Raw genomic sequence first — 25,439 nt, 5'->3', positions numbered from 1 at the left:
TACAGCAGGGAAAAAGTCACTTTGTCCAACTCATCCATGACACTGTTTATGGTCCACCCCAGCCTTTTCCCACCCCTTCATCTCACTCCGTCTACATACCCTTCTAATCCCGTCGCTCTCATGTGTTTGTCCAACTTCCCCTTAAATGCGTTCACCTCAACCACTCCCCGTGGTCGTGAGTTCCACCTTCCCCCCACTCGCTGGGTAAAGAGCCTGCTCCTCAGTTCCTGAGTGGATTTACCTGCTATTGGTGGATCCTCGTTCTGGTCTCGCCTGCAATTGGAAACACAGCACAGTGGTTAGCACTGTTGCTTCACAGCACCAGGGTGCCAGGTTCGATTCCCGGCTTGGGTCACTGTCTGTGTGGAGTCTGCACGTTCTCGCCGTGTCTGCGTGGGTTTCCTCCGGGTGCTCCGGTTTCCTCCCACAAGTCCCGAAAGATGTGCTTGTTCGGTAATTTGGACATTCTGAATTCTCCCTCTGTGTACCCGAACAGGTGCCGGAATGTGGCGACTAGGGGCTTTTCACAGTAACTTCATTGCAGCGTTAATGTAAGCCGACTTGTGACAATAGAGATCATTATTATTATAAACACCTTTTCTATATTGGATGGGATTGGATTTGTTTGTTGTCACGTGTACCTAGGTACAGTGAAAAGTATTTTTCTGTGAGCAGCTCAAACAGATCATTTAGTATATGAAAATACAATACAGCTACCCTATCAAACCCTTTGATGATGTTAATGGCCACCAGGGTCACCTCTCAGCATGACGTTTCATCGAGATAAGAAGACCAACCCAATCTTTCCTCATACAGCAGAACCAAGAACCTTATTGAACAAATACAGAAAACCTGGATATTATGTTTAATGTATTGTATATAATGGCATGTTGCTTGAACAATATGTTTACATTTTATAACAACAGTGTCGTTTAGGCATTGGAGAGTGACACAATGGAGAGATACAGGAGGAGGCCATTCAGCCCCTCAAGCCTCTTCCACCATTCAGTTAGATCATGGCTGCTCTGAAACCTAACTCCTTGGCCCCGTATCTCTTGATACCTTTGATGAACGAAACTCTATCGATCTCAGATGATTAATGGAACCGCCAGCCTCTCAGCCTCTATCACTTTTTTGTGTTTGAAAGTTCCACATGTCTACTGGCCTTTGTGTGAAGAAAGGTTTCCTAACTTGTCCCCTGGATTTTTGGCTCTGATTTTAAGTTTCTGTCCCCTTGTGGACTCCCCTCACCCCCGCCAGCAGAAAGAAAAGTTTCCCTCTGTCGACTCTCAATTCCTTCCAAAATTTTGAAGACCTCTAATCTTCTCTAGTCTCGGGAACACCAGCCTAGTTTGTGTAACACCCCCCCCCCCCCCCCCCCCACCGCCCCGCACCTGCCCCAGCCCCCGCCCAATAATCTAACCCTCGGGGGCCAGTCTTGTGTTCCGTCAAAAGCCCTGTCCTTCCGAAGATGTGGGCTGGAATCTCCGATTTTGCAGTTAAGTGTCGACGCCAGTGTGGGACCTGTGACGTTTATAACGACGCCAAAATCAGTGCCGAACCCTCACCGATCCTGGGACTGGTGAGGGACTAGCTGCCACGCGGGGTAAAACTCCCGGCTCCCACACCAAAAATGGTGGGATCCGTGACCGTGCCTGTGCGCAGTGATGACCGGCAACGGTCAAACCTTTCAACATGACATCGTCCGTGCACGCACCCGACCTGCCAAATACTGCCCCACGGGACAACACCCGACCTCCCCGTGGCCACCCCCCACCCAGCCCTCGCGGAAGCCCCCACACCCCCGGCCGAGTGTGACGGCACTGGTCACAGTCCGCGGCCGCTACGCCGGGCTCCCGACCGCTCAGACCACACGTCAACCGCGCAGTGGGGAACTCTGCCCATCGGGGGGGGGGGGGGGGGGGGGGGGCCTTCCGATGACGGGCCAATGGCGTTCCAACGCCATGCGGCACGCGACAATGCCATTTCGGAGGGGGCGGAGACTCAAAAACTGGCGACAAACCGGCGCCGCCCCCAATTTGGCCGTTGGAAGGGATTCTCCGCCCGATCGCCGATCACGATACCGGCATCGGGGAACGGAGAATCCTGCCCATGGTTTCCAGGTGTGTGCACACTGCTCCTGTGTAGGTTCTGTGGAGCTGTAGAAACCCCTCCCTGTACACTCTAACCTCTAGTAATGTATGTTAACGCTCCATTAGCCTTTTCCATTATATTGTGCACCTGATTTATGTTCTAGGGATCAGTTTGACTGGCTTCTCTATTCCGAGCCAGTCTGATCTGTCCTTTCCTTCACAAAGTACCGGCACAAATGGGATGGGCCGAATGGCCTTCCTTCAGTGCTGTATGATTCTGGGAAGGAGAAAGAAAAAGACAGCGCGAGTTGCTGGTGGTGTTTCCCTCTGTCTCATTAGTGAGACATTAAATGTTCAGTGAGCTCCTTCGGCGAGTAGGGTTACATTTTGCATTGGGAGTCCAGGAACCGCAATGGAGACGAGAGAGACTCAGAAAGCTCATGAATAAGTCAGCACACTGACAGCACAGGGCTGGACACAGGAGGAGGGCTTGGGGGAGGGGGCCAGGTAAAGAGGGCAACAGTCCCTGCATGACAAGCAGACGGTGCAAAAATGATTGCAATTATTGTACCAATTCAAAATTCAGTTGTGGGGGGAGAGGAGAATTATTGGGGGAGTTAACAGCCAGGAGAAGTGTTAACTGAGTGACTGGGGATTTTATTTGTGCGAGGCGGGGCTCAGTTTGGAGATGGGGGCTGCTGGAGAAGGCCAAACCCCCTCTCTCTATCCCTGTAATGATGTTAGGCTGAACCTGCCACACACACACAGTTCCACAGACTGATCTCGCTTTGCTATAGAGCAGCAAATGAAGATTGTTCAGCACCCACTCAGGGAAGTATCTGTGAGCTGGGTGGTTCTGATAATGTCCCCACTCCAGTTAGACGTCACCTGTCAATAAACTGATCCCCCCTCCCATATTCTGCTGACTGGGGGCAGGACCCATGGGGGAAGATCAGTGATAATGACACATTTTCCTGTGAGGTGTGAATGAATCTGTCTGACAATCTGCCTGTTTATCCAGGGAGCTCCTGTACCATAAACACAGAGATCAGAGGCACCAGGAGGGGGAGGAAACCTGTTGTGAATTCCTACAGCCACTCACTAACCTGCCCTGTAACCTGCCACTTTTATCTCTCAACCTCTAGCTGAGGAATCAGATCCTCTCTGTGCAGCCTGCCGATTCACAGACAACTTCCCAGCGTCTCCGACTGTTAGAGCAGCGAAACATCCCTGTCCCCAACCAGCAAGAGCAGCTGGGCAGGTTTACAGTGAGTAACACCTCATTGATATTCTCCTGGAGACTGGCGAGGGCATTTCCTATCCTGAACCTGCCCCTCATTCCCACACTGCCTCCGATCACTTCTCTGCTGACTGCCTCCCTGCCCAGTCTCACCTCACTTTTATTATTCCCAGCCTGGTTTCCAAAAGTTCCCTTGGCCTCATTCCTCCTTCCTCCCTGTCTCTGCACCCTCCTCCAGCCCCGACACCCCTCCCTATCTCTGTAACCTCCTCCAGTCCCTACACCCCTCCCTATCTCTGTAACCTCCTCCAGCCCCGACACCCCTCCCTATCTCTGCACCCTCCTCCAGCCCCGACACCCCTCCCTATCTCTGCACCCTCCTCCAGCACCTACACCCCTCCCTTTCTCTACACCCTCCTCCCAATCTCTGCACCCTCCTCCAGCCCCTACACCCCTCCCTATCTCTGCACCCTCCTCCAGCCCTTACACCCCTCCCTATCTCTGCACCCTCCTCCATCCTCTACACCCCTCCCTATCTCTGTAACCTCCTCCAGCTCCTACACACCTCCCTATCTCTGCACCCTCCTCCACCCTCTACACCCCTCCCTATCTCTGCACACCTCCCTATCTCTGCACCCTCCTCCAGCTCTACACCCCTCCCTATCTCTGTAACCTCCTCCAGCTCCTACACCCCTCCCTATCTCTGCACCCTCCTCCACCCTCTACACCCCTCCACCCTCTACACCCCTCCACCCCTCCACCCTCTACACCCCTCCACCCCTCCACCCTCTACACCCCTCCACCCTCTACACCCCTCCACCCTCTACACCCCTCCACCCCTCCACCCTCTACACCCCTCCACCCCTCCACCCTCTACACCCCTCTACACCCCTCTACACCCCTCCACCCTCTGCACCCCTCCACCCTCTACACCCCTCCACCCTCTACACCCCTCCACCCTCTACACCCCTCCACCCTCTACACCCCTCCACCCTCTACACCCCTCCACCCTCTACACCCCTCCACCCTCTACACCCCTCCACCCTCTACACCCCTCCACCCTCTACACCCCTCCACCCTCTACACCCCTCCACCCTCTACACCCCTCCACCCTCTACACCCCTCCACCCTCTACACCCCTCCACCCTCTACACCCCTCCACCCTCTACACCCCTCCACCCTCTACACCCCTCCCTATCTCTGCACCCTCCTCCACCCTCTACACCCCTCCCTATCTCTGTAACCTCCTCCACCCTCTACACCCCTCCCTATCTCTGTAACCTCCTCCACCCTCTACACCCCTCCCTATCTCTGCACCCTCCTCCAGCCCCTACACCCCTCCCTATCTCTGCACCCTCCTCCCTATCTCTGCACCCTCCTCCAGCCCCTACACCCCTCCCTATCTCTGCACCCTCCTCCACCCACTACACCCCTCCCTATCTCTGTAACCTCCTCCACCCTCTACACCCCTCCCTATCTCTGCACCCTCCTCCAGCCCCTACACCCCTCCCTATCTTTGTAACCTCCTCTAGCCTCTACACCCCTCCCTATCTCTGTAACCTCCTCCACCCTCTACACCTCTCCCTATCTCTATAACCTCCTCCACCCTCTACACCCCTCCCTATCTCTATAACCTCCTCCAGCCCCAACACCCCTCCCTATCTCTGTAACCTCCTCCAGCCCCCTACACCCCTCCCTATCTCTGTAACCTCCTCCAGCCCCTACACCTCTCCCTATCTCTGTAACCTCCTCCACCCTCTCCACCCCTCCACCCTCTACACCCCTCCCTATCTCTGCACCCTCCTCCACTCTCTACACCCCTCCCTATCTCTGTAACCTCCTCCAGCCCCTACACCCCTCCCTATCTCTGCACCCTCCTCCACTCTCTACACCCTCCTCCACCCTCTACACCCCTCCCTATCTCTGTAACCTCCTCCAGCCCCTACACCCACTCCCTACCTCTGTAACCTCCTCCAGTCCCTACAACCCTCCTATCTCTGTAACCTCCTCCACCCCCTACACCCCTCCCTATCGCTGTAACCTCCTCCAGCCCCTACAACCCTCCCCATCTCTGTAACCTCCTCCAGCCCCTACACCCCCTCCCTATCTCTGTAACCTCCTCCAGCCCCTACACCCCTCCCTATCTCTGTAACCTCCTCCAGCCCATACACCCCTCCCTATCTCTGTAACCCCCTCCAGCCCCTACACCCCTCCCTATCGCTGTAACCTCCTCCAGCCCCTACAACCCTCCCTATCTCTGTAACCTCCTCCAGCCCCTACACCCCTCCCTATCTGTGTCACCTCCTCCAGTCCCTGTACCCCTCCCTATCTCTGTTACCTCCTCCAGCCCCACACCCTCTGAGATCTCTGTGGACTTTGCACTCTGGTTCTGAGTTCTGGGGGTAGCCCCGTCATTGTTACCCGTTTCGTTATTTGTCTGAGGCATGCACCTCCTGAATTCTCTCTCAAAACCGCTCGCTCTCCCTCCTGTCTCTCCTCGGTCAAAGCAATCCGGCAAAGCTGCTTCCTGCCCTTGCGTGGCTCAGTCAAACTGTGTTTGATACAAACACTGGGTCATGTTTGCTGCGATACAGCTGCTATATAAATGCCAGTTTTTAATGTTCCCAGTTCTGAGTGCAGCAGCTGAATGAAGTACGGTAACATTTCAGACAGTGTGTGTGTGTATTGTGTAGTGCCGTCTTATTTTAATTAATGTTGATTAGAATTGTTATTCAGTTCACCCACCATCTTTTAACGGTTTGTAATTAATTTCTATCTGACATGGATGACCACAAAGTGACTGCGATCACTAACCCGGTGAAGCAAAGACTGTTCTAATGAGCTGCTGCTGGAGTTGAGTGAACCATCTCCACCACAAATGGATAATAGATTAATTCATAGAAACATTGGACTGAGGGGGATTGTTCTGTGATACACTGCACACCAGTCCAGGAAGTGGAAAGTCCGCTTGCACGGGCAGTGAGTCATTAGGAAGGCAAGTGGAATGTTGGCTTTTATTGCAAGGGTGATAGAGTCTGTACAGTCAGGAAGTCTTGCTGAAACGGTACAGAGCTTTGCATGGGTTTATTGTCACGTGTAGCGAGGTACAGTGAAAAGTATTGTTCTGCGTACAGTCCAGACAGATCGTTCCATACGTGAAAAGAATAATAGGGCAAACCTAAAATACACAATGTAAATACATCGGCATCGGGTGAAGCATACAGGGGTGTAGTGTTCATGAGGTCAGTCCATAAGAGGGTCATTTAGGAGTCTGGTGACAGTGGGGAAGAAGCTGTTTTTGAGTCTGTTCGTGCGTGTTCTCAGACTTCTGTATCTCCTGCCCGATGGAAGAAGTTGGAAGAGTGAGTAAGCCGGGTGGGAGGGGTCTTTGATTATGCTGCCCGCTTTCCCCAGGCAGCGGGAGGTGTAGATGGAGTCAATGGATGGGAGGCAGATTCGTGTGATGGACTGGGCGGTGTTCACGACTCTCTGAAGTTTATTGCGGTCCTGGGCCGAGCAGTTGCCATACCAGGCTGTGATGCAGCCCGATAGGCTGCTTTCTGTGGTGCATCTGTAAAAGTTGGTAAGGGTTAATGTGGACTTGCCGAATTTCCTTAGTATCCTGAGGAAGTATAGGTGCTGTTGTGCTTTCTTGGTGGTAGCGTTGACGTGGGTGGACCAGGACAGATTTTTGGAGATGTTCACCCCTAGGAATTTGAAACTGCTAACCATCTCCACCTCGGCCCCGTTGATGCTGACAGGGGTGTGTACGGTACTTTGCTTCCTGAAGTCAATGACCAGCTCTTTAGTTTTGCTGGCATTGAGGGAGAGATTGTTGTCATTACACCACTCCACTAGGTTCTCCATCTCCCTCCTGTACTCTGACTCATCGTTATTCGAGATCCGGCCCACTATGGTCGTATCGTCAGCAAAGATGTAGATAGAGTTGGAGCCAAATGTTGCCACGCAGATGTGTGTATACAGGCTGTATAGCAGAGGGCTAAGTACGCAGCCTTGCGGGGTCCTGGTATTGAGGACTATTGTGGAGGAGGTATTGTTGTTTATCCTTACTGATTGTGGTCTGTGGGTCAGGAAGTCGAGGATCCAGTTGCAGAGGGAGGAGCCAAGTTTTGATATGAGCTTGGCTGGGATTATGGTGTTGGAAGGTGGAGCTGTAGTCAATGAATAGGAGTCTGATGTAGGAGTCCTTGTTGTCGAGATGCTCTAGGGATGAGTGTCGGGCCAGGTAGATGCCATCTCATGACCAACCTCTCGAAGCACTTCATTGCGATCGATGTCAGGGCGTCCGGACGGTAGTCATTGGTGAGAATGCACCTGGACTCCTGTATACAATCTTGGTCTCCTTACTTCACAATATATTTCCTTTGAATACGTGTAGAGCTGTTTCACTAAGCTGATCGCTGGGGTGCAGGGGTTGTTTTGTGAGGAAAGGTTGATCGGGGGGGGGCTCGTACCCACTAAAGGTTAGAAGAGCGAGAGGTGACCTTATTGAAACATTTACGATTGAGGGGGATTGACAGGTTAGCTGCTGAGAGGATGTTTCCTCTCTTGTGGGGGAAACTGGAACCAGGGGCAGAGTTTAAAAATAGGGGGGCCTCCCATTTAAAATGGCGAAGAGGAGGGAGTTCTTTTCTCCGAGGGTCATTAGTCTGTGACACTCTCTCCCGCAGCGAGCAATGGAGGCCCAGCCATTGACTATATTCAAGGCTGAGTTCGATGTTTGATCGACCAGGGAGTCAAAGGGTTTGGGGGGCAGACAGGAAGGTGGAGGTAGCGCCAGAATCCGATCAGCCATGATCTTATTGAATGGTGCGGCGGGCGCAATGGGCCGAATGTTGCTCCTGTTTCTTATCTTATCGTGTGATCTTATCCAAAACAGTCAGTAATTAATCCAATAGAGGAATCCAGGAGAGTGATGAGAACGGGGAACTCCGTACCACAGCGAGTGGGTCGATGAACAGCAGCCACATGGTTGAGAGGAAGTTGGAAGGATCTGTTAATAGGGTGAGAGGGAGAGAGGTGGGAGGGCAGAGCGTTGCGAGGTGGCTACTGACCCAGTAAGAGCAGCCTCGTGGACTTGTTTATTTTCTTTTCATTGATTCATTTACAGGATGTGGGTAATCGTCTAGGCTATCCTTTATTGCCCATCCCTAATTGCCCTTGAGAAGGTTGTGGTCAGCTACTGCCTGTTGTAGACCAATATGGGTCAAATCGCTTGTTTTAAATTTCACACAGTGCTGGATAGTTAACTGTCAGTCACCTGGTGCATTCTGCATGGCAATGCCTCTGCCAATCAGAGTCCACTAGCCAATCAATCAGCACTCTCTTCTCATCCAGTATAAATTGTTATTGTCCCCTTATCACCGGGATTCGTGTGAAAAGTCCTGATGAGTGCAAGTCAAAAAGCTTTGACATTTTTTTCCCATATACTCAAGTTCTGTATTATCAAATGACTATTTACAAATATACAGTAAACAGTACCAGTTAGGAGGTTGCTGCTAAACATGTCTGTGTCCAACACTAGACTGATCCTGTGTGCGGGTCATGTGCTCTCTTACATCACACTGTGGATGATTCTGTACTCTGTCCCACATTAACTCTAGATGTGCCAGACCCTTATACTACACCTCCCCCTCAGTCTTTATCCTATAATTTTGAGTGATTATAGTTTACATGATGTCTTGTATTGTTATTGCTATCATATATTTAAATTGTCATTACTACAATATCACTACCCTGCCTACCCCTTTTCAAATCCTTCAATTCAAAGGTTCAGGTGGACTGGAGTCCCTATAACTCTTCCACACTCTATCTCTCGCTCACACGGCTGTCACAGAGCTAAGGCTCACTCGCTGCTAATTCTGCCTGTAGGTTTAGAGGCTGTTCTGCCATCTGTGTATGTTTTCATCCTTTTCTTCCATCCTGTCATGTTGGCGATGGGGAGAGGGTGAACATTCCCTGTGACTAGAATTAACTTCAGTGCGACGCACACCTCTGCGTTTGCATGCCGCCAATGGATGGCTGTTACCAGGTTCCAGCATCTTTTGTGACCTCGGCACGCTGGCTGGGAGCTGCAGTGCATGCTGGGTGGTGGTAGTGTTGACACGCTGGTTGGGAGCTGCAGTGCATGCTGGGAGACAGTAGCATTGGCTCGCTGGCTGGGAGCTGCAGTGCATGCTGGGTGGTGGTAGTGTTGACACGCTGGTTGGGAGCTGCAGTGCATGCTGGGAGACAGTAGCATTGGCTCGCTGGCTGGGAGCTGCAGTGCATGCTGGGTGGTGGTAGTGTTGACACGCTGGTTGGGAGCTGCAGTGCATGCTGGGAGACAGTAGCATTGGCTCGCTGGCTGGGAGCTGCAGTGCATGCTGGGTGATGGTAGTGTTGACACGCTGGTTGGGAGCTGCAGTGCATGCTGGGAGACAGTAGCATTGGCTCGCTGGCTGGGAGCCGCAGTGCATGCTGGGTGGCAGTAGGGTCGGCACGCTGGCTGGGAGCTGCAGTACATGCTGGCTGGGAGCTGCAGTGCATGCTGGGAGACAGTAGCGTCGGCCTGCTGGGTTGTCATCAGAGCCCGACGTTGAGGCTCGTTGGACGACTGGACATCTTTTACATTCTCCACTGGAGCAGTGTGCATCTCTCCTGGGTGGTTGGTTGGAAATCCCATTGTCATGTGAGAGTACCTTTAAGAAATGGGTGGTTATTAAATAGCTGCAGTGATGTCAGAGTGTGGGTGGAGCTGGGCTAGCTGTCTTTCACTTTAGCTTTGAACAAAGCTGGTGTGTGTCTGTGGGTTTTTACTTTCGTTTTGAGAGCTGGATAGCTGCAGGAAAAGCAAGGATCTGTATCAGGACCTCTGCAATCTAAAGACTGTCTCAAGATCAATTGAGTGATTTCAAAGTGGTAACTGCTCTCGGTAGAGAATTTAAACCCGATCTCTGTGTTAAAAAGGGTATTTTGTCTTTTGGATGTTAATAAGGAAAGATTAAGGGTCACTTATAGAATATTGTACCTGTGGGGATTTTTGGTGTTGATAGTTGTTAAGATGTTTACTGTGGGTTTAGCTGGTTTCATAAATAAACATTGTTTTAATTTAAAAGTACTTTAGATCTCTGTTGCAACACACCTGTAAAGTAGGCCCGTGTGCTCCCCTTAACCACAATCTAGTAAAAGTTGTGGGTCAGGTGAACTCCATGACGCACTTTGGGGTTCTCGAAACCCGGGCCCAGAACACCATAGACAGCGACAGGCTGCCTCCCGCTGCCGACAATCCCGCCAAAGAGAATCTCGCCTCCTGTCTCCGAGGTCCGGTTTCTGTATTCACAACATCCTGCCATCCTGTACTGATCATTGATGAATCAATGGATAGGTTCTCCTGGCTGTCGGATTCGCTTGTTAAATTTAGTTCTTTCGAGTATTTTATTGCTCCTCAGATTAAAATAAACATCAAATAATAATAATCTTTATTAGTGTCACAAGTGGGCTTACATTATCACGGCAATGAAGTTACTGTGAAAAGCCCCTAGTCGCCACATTCCGGCGGCCGTTCGGGTACACGGGGAGAATTCAGAATGTCCAATTCACCTAACAGCAAATTATTTTAATATTTCTTCAAATTTAGCAGGTGATTCAGTGATTCCCTATCTTGCAATAATGTCGTCTGCACTGGAGTCAACCGAGTAAAGCAGTGTGTTCACCTGCTCAGCGTCTAACATTTTGTCTGAACCTGAAGCGACGCTGCACTTGGGGACTTTGGGGGAGCAGATTCCTAATTTATGTGAGTGATCTGTGCCTTGGATTAATGCAAGTTGATTTGGAAGCCTGGATTTCTGATCTATGGATACATCTTTAAAAGTATCAGCTCTACCTGCAGATTTCTGAATTTCAAGATTGCACCATCGTTCACTTGGAGTCGAAGGGATTTCTGGGGGTCACTGGTTTTGGCGGGCTCCCCAACAATGGTGATCGCGTTAGTTGGATAGAAGTTTCAATCTGGCCGCCTGCACCGACAGCCTGTAGGGTTCCTTTGCTCGATGTTTTACTTTAAAACCACAAATTTGTTGAATGCTGTTTTTTTTTTTCTTTTTCTCTGCTGAGTTTAGAAGTTGCTATTCTCCCAGATTATTTAATGAATATTTTTTGCCGTTTCGAGCGGGTTTGGAAGTACCCGGGGAGCCAGGAATTGGGCTTTAGCGATGGAATTTTTCAAACGACATTTCTGACTCTGAGTTAGTGAAATACTTCTCAGGACTTGTGACCTGGAGCTTTGAAAGATTTAGGCCACCCCTACGAGGTATGCTGAGCCTGGGATTAGAAGCTCGATTTCAACATGGATTCAATGGAGTTTGCTGCTGTAAGGAACTTTAAATCACTGCCTTCAGCTTCCAAGCCTTTCGTTGGAGTTTTCCCTTGGCAGTTTTTCCTCTGCGCCTGTCCTTCTTTTCAGGTCGGACTGCTTTACTGATTTTTTTCTTTGTCATCCCGCATGTTGGTTTATCTCTGCGAGGTTTTGAGTTTTTCCATCGGCCGCTGCCACCATGTTGTAGGCTGTTGGTTGCAGTTCAGTAGGTCTGAATAAGCCTTTATAATCATACAAAGGCTAACTGTAAGTCTTTATTGACTTGAAACTATTTACAAATATAGTGTGAAGGATACAAGCTAGGATCTGTCTCCATGCTTGCTGGTACGCATGTCTCTGTCCAACACGAGATTGACCTGGGTGAGTGTGGGTCATGCGCTCTTCTAAGTCACTGTGTTGTTGTACTATCCTCAACCCCGCATTAACTCTTTGATCCCGGTCCTTATACTGCCCCGCTTTGCACTGTTAGTGGATCGATGCAACTAGATGACCACTTCAGAGGACAGTTAACAGATCACAACATTGGTGTGGGCGGGCAGTCTCGTATAGACCCAGACTGGGAAAGGACTTCCTTCCCGCAAGAATTTTGTGAACCAGTTAATTTTCTTTGAGACAATCCAGCAGCTTCACGGTTGTGAGTTTCTTTTTATTGCCAGATTAAAGTTGAACTGGATTGCAATTCACAAACTACTCTGGTGGGATTTGGCCTGACATTCTCTGAATGAATAGTTCAGTCACATATTGAGCATACAACCGTTTCATAAAGGCGAGCTGGTAATAATGTTGAGGCGGGAGAAACCCAGGAGGAATTGGTTGTGGATGTGGGGAAATCGAGATGACTCTGATTCTTGACTGATTGTGAAAGAACATTCAGAGTTCCAGCTATGTGACAATTCTGACCTGCCCAGCAACACAGGACCAGTGATGTTACAAGTGGGACTGAGGGGCAGCACGGGTGGCACAGTGGTTGGCACTGCTGCCTCACTGCGCCGAGGTCCCAGGTTCGATCCCGGCTCTGGGTCACTGTCCATGTGGAGTTTGCACATTCTCCCCGTGTTTGCGTGGGTTTCGCCCCCACAACCCAATGTGCAGGGTAGGTGGATTGGCCACACTAAATTGCCCCTTAATTGGGATAAAAAACGAAATGGGTACTTTAAATTTAAAAAGAAAGTGAGTGGGAATGAATGTTTGAGCATCAAGTCGGAGTTTCTGTTTGGCAGAGGATGTTTTTAATAAATATATATTTTTATTGAAGTATTTGCAAAATTTTTATAACAATAACAAACAAAACAATAATAACATAAACAACAACATGGTAAACTAGACATTTCCCACCCAACCCCTTCTGTGCATCCCATAACCATATTGCACCTACCCGCCCCCCCCCCCCCCTTCAGAATGCTGCTTCTGCCGACATTTTAATTTTCCCCGAGAAAGTCGGCTGCCCCCTCCGGGAGAACCCCAGCATTGACCCCCTCAAGGCAAACTTTATTTTCTCGAGACTGAGAATCCCAGCCATGTCACTAACCCAGGTCTCCACACTCGGGGGCTTCGACTCCCTCCACATTAACAAGATCCGTCTCCGGGCTACCAGGGAGGCAACGGCCAGGACGCCGGCCTCTTTCACTCCCTGAACTCCCGGATCTTCTGACACTCCAAAGATCGCCACCTCCGGACTCGGCACCACCCGCGTCCCAAGCACCATGGACATTGCCCTGGCAAACCCCTGCCAGAATCAACCAAGTTTCGGGCATGCCCAAAACATATGGACATGTTTTGCTGGGCTTCCCGCACACCTCGCACATCTGTCTTCTACCCTGAAAATCTTGCTCATCCTCGCCGCCACCATGTGGGCCTGGTGCACCACCTTAAACTGTAATAGACTGCGCCTGGCACATGATGAGGAGGAATTAACTCTGCTTAGGGCGTCCGCCCATCGACCCGCCTCTAATTCCCCACCTAGCTCATCCTCCCACTTGCCCTTCAGTTCCTCCACCGAGGTCTTCTCCACCTCCAACAACTCCTGATAGATATCCAACACTTTCCCCTCCCCTACCCAGGTACCGGACACTCTGTCCTGTATCCCCCGTGGCGGGATCGACGGAAACGCCAACACCTGTTTCCTCAGAAAGTCCCGCACTTGCAAATATCTGAAACCGTTTCCCGGCGGCAGCTTGAACTTGTCCTCCAGCGCCTTCAGACTGGGAAAACTCCCGTCTATGAATAGATCGCCCATCCGTCTAACCCCTGCTCTCTGCCAGCTCCGGAACCCGCCATCTATCCTGCCCGGTGCGAACCTGTGGTTATTGCAAATCGGGGTCCAGACCGAAGCACCCTCAACCTTGTTGTACGTCCTCCATTGCCCCCAGACCCTCAATGCTGCCACCACCACCGCACTAGTGGAGTAATGGGCCGGCGAGAACGGCAGAGATACCGTTACCCGTGCTTGGCAGAGGGTGTTTTACCTCCGTGTTGAGATCGAGAATGGGACACGTCCCACTATATTTCTGTCAACCCGTTTACTCTGTAAAGCACAACAGGTGAGCGAACCGCAGCTACGGGAAGCCACGTGTTCTTCACCATATTCACCGTCTCCCATCTCCTTTGGCGTGGGGTGTAAGCTAGGTCTGATTTTGGATTTGTTCACTTACTATCGAGGCTGCTGCGTTAATCATCGAAGAATGAGAGAGGGGAATACATTTCTGATTTTACATGTTGTTATGGTCCTGAATGCATTGACTGAAATGATAGAAGAAGATTCAATAATAACTTTCAAGACAAAAATACTCGAAGAATTGATCTTTGCAGGGGTACAGGAAAAGGTGAGGGCGGACAGGGCCAGCTGGTTAGTTTTACCAAATAGCATCCTTTTGCATCATTAGGAACTACAATAAGTGATGGAGCTGGACAACTGAATATACATTATCAACATTCAGAACACAACGGTTTGGTTAATAGGCTGCAAGCCCCAGATTGAGTTTTTTCTGACCATGGAAATAGTGCAAAACACACGCATCTCACAACTTCTGCAGATATTGAGCGAGTGACACTCGCAATACATTACTGAGGGGGAGCCTTACTGTCAGAGGGTCAGTACTGAGGGAGTGCCGCACTGTCAGAGGGTCAGTACTGAGGGAGCGCCGCACTGTCAGAGGGTCAGTACTGAGGGAGCGCCGCACTGTCAGAGGGTCAGTACTGAGGGAGCGCCGCACTGTCAGAGGGTCAGTGCTGAGGGAGCACCGCACTGTCAGAGGGTCAGTACTGAGGGAGTGCTGCACTGTCAGAGGGTCGGTACTGAGGGAGCGCTGCACTGTCAGAGGGTCAGTACTGAGGGAGTGCCGCACTGTCAGAGGGTCAGTACTGAGGGAGTGCTGCACTGTCAGAGGGTCAGTACTGAGGGAGTGCCGCACTGTCAGAGGGTCAGTACTGAGGGAGCGCCGCACTGTCAGAGAGTCAGTACTGAGGGAGAGCCGCACTGTCAGAGGGTCAGTACTGAGGGAGTGCCGCACTGTCAGAGAGTCAGTACTGAGGGAGCACTTGTGACGTCACTTTCCAAATGAGTCGACTCTCCAAGTCAGGACATAAAGTGGGATTTTCAGTTTGGCAGGCAATGTTCTCTCAAGCGGACGTAAAAGATGCCATTGTGCTGGTTTGAAGAAGAGCAGAGTGTTCATCTCAGACAAATGTGTAACCATCAACTAACATCAGAGAAGCATTATTGGCCATTTGGCTATTACCTCGTTGCTGTTTGCGGGAGCTTGCTCTGCAGTTTGTCTGGTGTATTTCATGCACTGCAGCCGAATGTGTTGGCCACCCAGCTCTCTGAGTAGTGCTGAGGTTGGAAAGGCGCTAGAGAAATGCAAGTTGTGTTATTGTTTGGCCTTGATTAGAAGGGACCATTCTCGAGCTGCTTCTCTATTGTATTTGTGAACACTGGAACAAGAATCATTTCTCAAGAGAGTGCTTCCGGTAAATCTGGAGGGAGAGATGGCAACCATTGATGTTCATTCCAGCCAAAAACCTTCCGTGGTGGTTGCAGTTATTTCAATGTTTGATCTCGCAATGTGTAACAGCCATTTCTTGTCCTGAGTGACGCAGTTCCTGTCCGGTGGTGGGAATATCCAGGAGATTGATCCAGTGGTGAACCATAGATTCGTTACAGTGCAGAACGGGGCCATTGGGCCCATTAAGTCCGCACTGGCCCTCTGAAAGAGCACCCTGCCTGACTACATACTTTTGGACTGTGGAGGAAACCCACGCAGACACTGGGAGAACATGCAGACTCCGCACAGACAGTCACCCAAGCCGGGGAATCGAACCTGGGACCCTGGCGCTGCGAAGCAACAGTGCTGACCCACTGTGCTACCGTGCCGCCCAGGAAGGGTTTCGGTAGAGGCCTTGTTTCCAATGGTCGATTGAGTCGGTAACCTGTGGACATAAAAAGTGACTGAGAACGAATCAAAGGTGATATGAGGAAAAACGTTTTTACACAGCAAGTGGTTAAGACCTGGTAGGTTCTGTCTGATGGAGAGATGCAAGTGTTTCAATAGCAATATTCAAAAAGGAATTGGGTAAATACTTAAAGAAAAATATTAGGGACGTGGAGTGTGATGCATGGAGGAAATTGTTATATGTAATAATGTTATTAAAAACCCTGGGTTCAAATACTTACAGGCGGTGTGTTTGCCAAAGGTATCATTCAGGGGTCATAAAGGTGAGGTAATCATTGATTTTAACCATTTGGTTGTTTACAGAGCGATGGTTAATGAAATGTTGTTTATGTTTAGGAGGTTCCCTGGGGCATCGATAATTTATGAGGGATTGTCTAGTCCCAGCTAAGCAGGTCATGGGACATCTTAGAGGGAAGAAAATGGAGAATTCCTTATGAATGGAATACAGATGATGTAATTAATGGGAGGAACCAAGTCTGTAGTTTTGCAGTTTGCCATAAGTTTTCAGTCTGGCGAGACAAGGATTTTCAGGTTGATCCTGAAAGGGACTCTCCACAAAGGTCTGCACAGAGAACAGCAACTAAGCCTGATTGTTAACTTCATTTATAAGTGGTATCTGAACTATATTGGGTTGCTTAATTGGAATATATCGTCAAGGTGTGGATAGGGAGTACATGTTTTTTTCTTTTAAGTATTTTTTAAACTGTTATTGGGAAACTATACCTGTGTTGTTAATATGGTTAAATCTGTGTTTCAATTAAAGTTTGCTTTATCATAAAAGGTACCTCGTTGGTCAATGTTAGGCCATTCGGCCCATCAAATCTGCTCCGACCCTCTAAAAGAGTACCCCACCCACATCCACTCCCCTGTACTATCGCTGTTACCCTACCTACCAGCACATCCCTGGACACTAAGGGCAATTTATCATGGCCAATCCACCTAACCTGCCCACCTTTGGACTGTGGGAGGAAACCGGAGCACCCGGAGGTAACCCACGCAGACAATCCACAACGTGCAAACTCCACACAGAGATGGTCACCGATGGCTGGAATTGAACCTGGGTCCCTGACGCTGTGAGGCAGCAGTGCTAACCAATGTGCCGCCGCGCCATCCCCTGTGCAAGTGCAGCAGAGTGGAACTAAATCGATTGCTCTTCAAAAGAGCTAGCAGTGATTGATGAAGTCCTTTGCTGTACTGTTCTATGTGAATGGTGAATGTATATAAAACCTTGGGAAGGCCACATTCGGAGCTCTGTGCAGTTTAGGATCCGCACTATGGGGAGGCAGTTGAAGGAACAGAGAGGACAGATTGACTGCCATACTGCCTGATATCAGGAAATATAAATGCGACTCACAATTTGTCCAATTTTTCATTAAAACAGAGGAATTAAGGAATGATTTGGTAAATGTGTTTAAATGATCAAGATCTTATAAACAGACTGTTTCTAGTAGATTAGGAGACACTGATATTCCATTAAATGTCAGAGATTAGGAGAGAACATGAGTAACATTATTCCAGATGATTGTAAGGTTGTGAATGCACTAAGAGAGTTAGTGATTGAAACAAAGATCATGTCATCACTGATGAATGGCTTGGATAGGTCGATGAGGGAAAGGGGATAAAGGGATATGGAATTAGAATGGATACATGGGAATGGGATATGACTAAGGTGGATAAAAAGCAGTAACAAGGACTGGTTGAGCCAAATCGCCAGTTATCAAGTTGTAACATGAATCTACATGTTTTTTACAATTAATTTAGAGTACCCAATTATTTTTTTCCAATTAAGGGGCAATTTAGCGTGGCCAATCCACCTACCCTGCACATCTTTGGGTTGTGGGGGTGAGACCACATAGATTTTCACAGTTACTTCATTGCAGTGTTAATGTAAGCCTACTTGTGACACTAATAAAGATTATTATTACATATTATATGTCCTTAGGGCAGCACGGTGGCGCAGTGCTTCACAATGCCGAGGTCCCAGGTTCGATCCCGACTCTGGGTCACTGTCCGTGTGGAGTTTGCACATTCTCCCCGTGTCTGCGTGGGTCTCACCCCCACAACCCAAAGATGTGCAGGGTAGGTGGATTGAACACGCTAAATTGCCCCTTAATTGGAAAAAAGGAATTATTGGGTACTCTAAATTTTTTATTTTATTTTAATATTATATGTTATTGTCTTTTATGTTCAGGGGAGCTTGTGAACTGAGGGAGATCAACATTAGTAGAGAAATGGTGCTGGGGAAACTGATGGGATTGAAGGCGGATAAATCCCCAGGGCCTGAGAATCTGCATCCCAGAGAGCTTAAGGAGGTGGCTCTGGAAATAGTGGACGCATTGGTGGTCACCTTCCGGGATTCTATAGACTCTGAAACTGTCCCTGCAGATTGGAGGGTAGCTCACGTCACTCCGATATTCAAAAAGGGAGGTAGAGAGAAAGCAGGGAATTATAGACCAGTAAGCCTAACATCGGTAGTGGGGAAAATGCTTGAATCCATTATCAAGGACTTTATAGCGGAACATTTAGAAAGCAGTGGCAGGATCAGTCAGAGTCAGCATAGATTTATGAAAGGAAAATCATGCTTGACAAATCTGTTGGAATTCTTTAAAGAGGTAACCAGTACAGTCGACAAGGGGGAGCCAGTCGATGTGGTACATTTGGACTTTCAGAAGGTGTTTGACAAAGTCCTGCATAAGAGATTATTGTGCAAAATTAAAGCGCATGGGATTGGGGGAAGTGTATTGAGGTGGATAGAAAACTGGTTGGCAGAGAGGAAACAAAGAGTAGGTATTAATGGGTCCTTTTCAAATTGGCAGGCAGTAACCAGTGGGGTACCACAGGGATCGGTGCTGGGACCCCAGCTGTTCACAACATAGATTAATAATTTGGATGAGACAGAATGTAACATCTCAAATTTTGTAGATGATACCAAATTAAGTGGGAGGGTGAATTGTGACGAGGATGCAGGGATCCTACAGCAAGATCTGGACAGGTTGGGCGAGTGGGCAAACCAATGGCAGATGCAGTATAATTTGGATAAGTGTGAGGTTATTCACTTTGGAAGCAAAAACAGGAAGGCAGATTACTACCTGAATGGTTGTAAATTGGGAGAGGGGAGTGTGCAGCGGGACCTGGGTGTCCTTGTGCACCAGTCGCTGAAGGTAAGCATGCAGGTGCAGCAGGCGGTAAAGAAGGATAATGGTATGTTGGCCTTCATTGCGAGAGGTTTCGAGTATAGAAGCAGGGATGTGTTGCTGCAATTATACAGGGCCTTGGTGAGGCCACACTTGGGAGTAGTGTGTGCAGTTTGGTCTCCTTCTCTGAGGAAGGATGTTCTTGCTCTCGAGGGAGTGCAGCGAAGGTTTACCAGACTAATTCCAGGGATGGCGGGACTGTCATATGAGGAGAGATTGACTCGGTTGGGATTGTTCTCGCTGGAGTTCAGAAGAATGAGGGGGGATCTAATAGAGACGTATAAAATTCTAACGGACTGGACAGGGTAGATGCAGGGAAGATGTTACCAATGATGGGCGTGTCCAGAACCAGGGGTCACAGTCTGAGGATTCTGGGTAAACCATTTCGGACAGAGATAAGGAGACATTCACACATAGAGTGGTGAGCCTGTGGAATTCATTACCACAGGAAGTAGTTGATGCTAAAACTTTGAATATATTCAAGAGGCGGCTGGATATAGCACTTGGGGAGAATGGGATCAAAGGCTATGGGCAGAAAGCAGGATTAGGCTATTGAGTTGGATGATCAGCCATGATCGTGATGAATGGCGGAGCAGGCTCGAAGGGCCAAAAGGCCTCCTCCTGCTCCTATTTTCTATGTATGTATCAATGAGGTTTGTAGAATGCTCTCTCAGTCTCTGTGTCTCTGAGTTTCTGAATCTCTGAGTTTCTGAGTCTCTGGGTTTTTGTGTCTCAGTCTCGGTGTCTCTCAGTCCCGGTGTCTCTCAGTCCCGGTGTCTCTCAGTCTCTCAGTCCCGGTGTCTCTCAGTCCCGGTGTCTCTCAGTCCCGGTGTCTCTCAGTCCCCGTGTCTCTCAGTCTCGGTGTCTCTCAGTCCCGGTGTCTCTCAGTCTCGGTGTCTCTCAGTCCCGGTGTCTCTCAGTCTCTCAGTCCCGGTGTCTCTCAGTCCCGGTGTCTCTCAGTCCCGCTGTCTCTCAGTCTCTCAGTCCCGGTGTCTCTCAGTCCCGGTGTCTCTCAGTCTCTCAGTCCCGGTGTCTCTCAGTCCCCATGTCTCTCAGTCCCCGTGTCTCTCAGTCCCGGTGTCTCTCATGCCCGGTGTCTCTCAGTCTCAGTGTCTCTCAGTCCCCGTGTCTCTCAGTCCCCGTGTCTCTCAGTCCCCGTGTCTCTCAGTCCCCGTGTCTCTCAGTCTCGGTGTCTCTCAGTCCCCGTGTCTCTCAGTCCCCGTGTCTCTCAGTCCCCGTGTCTCTCAGTCCCGGTGTCTCTCAGTCCCGGTGTCTCTCAGTCCCGGTGTCTCTCATGCCCGGTGTCTCTCATGCCCGGTGTCTCTCAGTCCCTGTGTCTCTCAGTCCCCGTGTCTCTCAGTCCCCGTGTCTCTCAGTCCCGGTGTCTCTCAGTCCCGGTGTCTCTCAGTCCCGGTGTCTCTCAGTCCCGGTGTCTCTCATGCCCGGTGTCTCTCAGTCCCTGTGTCTCTCAGTCCCCGTGTCTCTCAGTCCCGGTGTCTCTCAGTCCCGGTGTCTCTCAGTCCCGGTGTCTCTCATGCCCGGTGTCTCTCAGTCCCCGTGTCTCTCAGTCCCCGTGTCTCTCAGTCTCGGTGTCTCTCAGTCCCCGTGTCTCTCAGTCCCCGTGTCTCTCAGTCCCGGTGTCTCTCAGTCCCGGTGTCTCTCAGTCCCGGTGTCTCTCAGTCCCGGTGTCTCTCAGTCCCGGTGTCTCTCATGCCCGGTGTCTCTCAGTCCCGGTGTCTCTCAGTCCCCGTGTCTCTCAGTCCCGGTGTCTCTCAGTCCCGGTGTCTCTCAGTCCCGGTGTCTCTCAGTCCCGGTGTCTCTCAGTCCCGGTGTCTCTCAGTCCCCGTGTCTCTCAGTCCCCGTGTCTCTCAGTCCCGGTGTCTCTCAGTCCCGGTGTCTCTCAGTCCCGGTGTCTCTCATGCCCGGTGTCTCTCAGTCCCCGTGTCTCTCAGTCTCGGTGTCTCTCAGTCCCGGTGTCTCTCAGTCCCCGTGTCTCTCAGTCCCCGTGTCTCTCAGTCCCGGTGTCTCTCAGTCCCGGTGTCTCTCAGTCCCGGTGTCTCTCAGTCCCGGTGTCTCTCAGTCCCGGTGTCTCTCAGTCTCGGTGTCTCTCAGTCCCGGTGTCTCTCAGTCCCCGTGTCTCTCAGTCCCGGTGTCTCTCAGTCCCCGTGTCTCTCAGTCCCCGTGTCTCTCAGTCCCCGTGTCTCTCAGTCCCGATGTCTCTCAGTCCCCGTGTCTCTCAGTCCCGGTGTCTCTCAGTCCCCGTGTCTCTCAGTCCCCGTGTCTCTCAGTCCCCGTGTCTCTCAGTCCCGGTGTCTCTCAGTCCCGGTGTCTCTCAGTCCCGGTGTCTCTCAGTCCCGGTGTCTCTCAGTCCCGGTGTCTCTCAGTCCCGGTGTCTCTCAGTCCCGGTGTCTCTCAGTCCCCGTGTCTCTCAGTCCCGGTGTCTCTCAGTCCCGGTGTCTCTCAGTCCCGGTGTCTCTCAGTCCCGGTGTCTCTCAGTCCCGGTGTCTCTCAGTCCCGGTGTCTCTCATGCCCGGTGTCCCTCAGTCCCGGTGTCTCTCAGTCCCGGTGTCTCTCAGTCCCGGTGTCTCTCAGTCCCCGTGTCTCTCAGTCCCCGTGTCTCTCAGTCCCCGTGTCTCTCAGTCCCCGTGTCTCTCAGTCCCGGTGTCTCTCAGTCCCGGTGTCTCTCAGTCCCGGTGTCTCTCAGTCTCGGTGTCTCTCAGTCCCGGTGTCTCTCAGTCCCGGTGTCTCTCAGTCCCCGTGTCTCTCAGTCCCCGTGTCTCTCAGTCCCCGTGTCTCTCAGTCTCGGTGTCTCTCAGTCTCGGTGTCTCTCAGTCCCGCTGTCTCTCAGTCTCAGTGTCTCTCAGTCCCCGTGTCTCTCAGTCCCGGTGTCTCTCAGTCCCGGTGTCTCTCAGTCCCGGTGTCTCTCAGTCCCGGTGTCTCTCAGTCCCGGTGTCTCTCAGTCCCGGTGTCTCTCAGTCCCGGTGTCTCTCAGTCTCTCAGTCCCGGTGTCTCTCAGTCCCGGTGTCTCTCAGTCCCGGTGTCTCTCAGTCCCCGTGTCTCTCAGTCTCGGTGTCTCTCAGTCCCCGTGTCTCTCAGTCTCGGTGTCTCTCAGTCCCGGTGTCTCTCAGTCTCTCAGTCCCGGTGTCTCTCAGTCCCGGTGTCTCTCAGTCCCGCTGTCTCTCAGTCTCTCAGTCCCGGTGTCTCTCAGTCCCGGTGTCTCTCAGTCTCTCAGTCCCGGTGTCTCTCAGTCCCCATGTCTCTCAGTCCCCGTGTCTCTCAGTCCCGGTGTCTCTCATGCCCGGTGTCTCTCAGTCTCAGTGTCTCTCAGTCCCCGTGTCTCTCAGTCCCCGTGTCTCTCAGTCCCCGTGTCTCTCAGTCCCCGTGTCTCTCAGTCTCGGTGTCTCTCAGTCCCCGTGTCTCTCAGTCCCCGTGTCTCTCAGTCCCCGTGTCTCTCAGTCCCGGTGTCTCTCAGTCCCGGTGTCTCTCAGTCCCGGTGTCTCTCATGCCCGGTGTCTCTCAGTCCCTGTGTCTCTCAGTCCCCGTGTCTCTCAGTCCCCGTGTCTCTCAGTCCCGGTGTCTCTCAGTCCCGGTGTCTCTCAGTCCCGGTGTCTCTCAGTCCCGGTGTCTCTCATGCCCGGTGTCTCTCAGTCCCTGTGTCTCTCAGTCCCCGTGTCTCTCAGTCCCGGTGTCTCTCAGTCCCGGTGTCTCTCAGTCCCGGTGTCTCTCATGCCCGGTGTCTCTCAGTCCCCGTGTCTCTCAGTCCCCGTGTCTCTCAGTCTCGGTGTCTCTCAGTCCCCGTGTCTCTCAGTCCCCGTGTCTCTCAGTCCCCGTGTCTCTCAGTCCCGGTGTCTCTCAGTCCCGGTGTCTCTCAGTCCCGGTGTCTCTCAGTCCCGGTGTCTCTCAGTCCCGGTGTCTCTCAGTCCCGGTGTCTCTCATGCCCGGTGTCTCTCAGTCCCGGTGTCTCTCAGTCCCCGTGTCTCTCAGTCCCGGTGTCTCTCAGTCCCGGTGTCTCTCAGTCCCGGTGTCTCTCAGTCCCGGTGTCTCTCAGTCCCGGTGTCTCTCAGTCCCCGTGTCTCTCAGTCCCCGTGTCTCTCAGTCCCCGTGTCTCTCAGTCCCGGTGTCTCTCAGTCCCGGTGTCTCTCAGTCCCGGTGTCTCTCATGCCCGGTGTCTCTCAGTCCCGGTGTCTCTCAGTCCCGGTGTCTCTCAGTCCCGGTGTCTCTCAGTCCCGGTGTCTCTCAGTCCCGGTGTCTCTCAGTCCCCGTGTCTCTCAGTCCCGGTGTCTCTCAGTCCCGGTGTCTCTCAGTCCCGGTGTCTCTCAGTCCCGGTGTCTCTCAGTCCCGGTGTCTCTCAGTCCCGGTGTCTCTCATGCCCGGTGTCCCTCAGTCCCGGTGTCTCTCAGTCCCGGTGTCTCTCAGTCCCGGTGTCTCTCAGTCCCCGTGTCTCTCAGTCCCCGTGTCTCTCAGTCCCCGTGTCTCTCAGTCCCCGTGTCTCTCAGTCCCGGTGTCTCTCAGTCCCGGTGTCTCTCAGTCCCGGTGTCTCTCAGTCTCGGTGTCTCTCAGTCCCGGTGTCTCTCAGTCCCGGTGTCTCTCAGTCCCCGTGTCTCTCAGTCCCCGTGTCTCTCAGTCCCCGTGTCTCTCAGTCTCGGTGTCTCTCAGTCTCGGTGTCTCTCAGTCCCGCTGTCTCTCAGTCTCAGTGTCTCTCAGTCCCCGTGTCTCTCAGTCCCGGTGTCTCTCAGTCCCGGTGTCTCTCAGTCCCGGTGTCTCTCAGTCCCGGTGTCTCTCAGTCCCGGTGTCTCTCAGTCCCGGTGTCTCTCAGTCCCGGTGTCTCTCAGTCTCTCAGTCCCGGTGTCTCTCAGTCCCGGTGTCTCTCAGTCCCGGTGTCTCTCAGTCCCCGTGTCTCTCAGTCTCGGTGTCTCTCAGTCCCGGTGTCTCTCAGTCTCGGTGTCTCTCAGTCCCGGTGTCTCTCAGTCTCTCAGTCCCGGTGTCTCTCAGTCCCGGTGTCTCTCAGTCCCGCTGTCTCTCAGTCTCTCAGTCCCGGTGTCTCTCAGTCCCGGTGTCTCTCAGTCTCTCAGTCCCGGTGTCTCTCAGTCCCCATGTCTCTCAGTCCCCGTGTCTCTCAGTCCCGGTGTCTCTCATGCCCGGTGTCTCTCAGTCTCAGTGTCTCTCAGTCCCCGTGTCTCTCAGTCCCCGTGTCTCTCAGTCCCCGTGTCTCTCAGTCCCCGTGTCTCTCAGTCTCGGTGTCTCTCAGTCCCCGTGTCTCTCAGTCCCCGTGTCTCTCAGTCCCCGTGTCTCTCAGTCCCGGTGTCTCTCAGTCCCGGTGTCTCTCATGCCCGGTGTCTCTCATGCCCGGTGTCTCTCAGTCCCTGTGTCTCTCAGTCCCCGTGTCTCTCAGTCCCCGTGTCTCTCAGTCCCGGTGTCTCTCAGTCCCGGTGTCTCTCAGTCCCGGTGTCTCTCAGTCCCGGTGTCTCTCATGCCCGGTGTCTCTCAGTCCCTGTGTCTCTCAGTCCCCGTGTCTCTCAGTCCCGGTGTCTCTCAGTCCCGGTGTCTCTCAGTCCCGGTGTCTCTCATGCCCGGTGTCTCTCAGTCCCCGTGTCTCTCAGTCCCCGTGTCTCTCAGTCTCGGTGTCTCTCAGTCCCCGTGTCTCTCAGTCCCCGTGTCTCTCAGTCCCGGTGTCTCTCAGTCCCGGTGTCTCTCAGTCCCGGTGTCTCTCAGTCCCGGTGTCTCTCAGTCCCGGTGTCTCTCATGCCCGGTGTCTCTCAGTCCCGGTGTCTCTCAGTCCCCGTGTCTCTCAGTCCCGGTGTCTCTCAGTCCCGGTGTCTCTCAGTCCCGGTGTCTCTCAGTCCCGGTGTCTCTCAGTCCCGGTGTCTCTCAGTCCCCGTGTCTCTCAGTCCCCGTGTCTCTCAGTCCCCGTGTCTCTCAGTCCCGGTGTCTCTCAGTCCCGGTGTCTCTCAGTCCCGGTGTCTCTCATGCCCGGTGTCTCTCAGTCCCCGTGTCTCTCAGTCTCGGTGTCTCTCAGTCCCGGTGTCTCTCAGTCCCCGTGTCTCTCAGTCCCCGTGTCTCTCAGTCCCGGTGTCTCTCAGTCCC

General features: G+C 51.9%; 1 protein-coding gene across 1 annotated transcript in view; it reads left to right on the top strand.

Annotated features, from left to right (window-relative positions):
- The window catches only part of rimbp2b (RIMS binding protein 2b), an 853,804-nt gene that overhangs the window by 195,706 nt on the left and 632,659 nt on the right, over nt 1-25,439 (top strand). The gene's annotated exons all lie outside the window — the stretch shown is intronic.

The sequence above is a fragment of the Scyliorhinus torazame genome, chromosome 1 (assembly GCF_047496885.1).
Source record: "Scyliorhinus torazame isolate Kashiwa2021f chromosome 1, sScyTor2.1, whole genome shotgun sequence".
Lineage (NCBI taxonomy): Eukaryota > Metazoa > Chordata > Chondrichthyes > Carcharhiniformes > Scyliorhinidae > Scyliorhinus > Scyliorhinus torazame.
The sequence above is the reverse complement of the archived record's forward strand: the minus strand, read 5'-3'. Positions and strand labels throughout refer to the sequence as shown.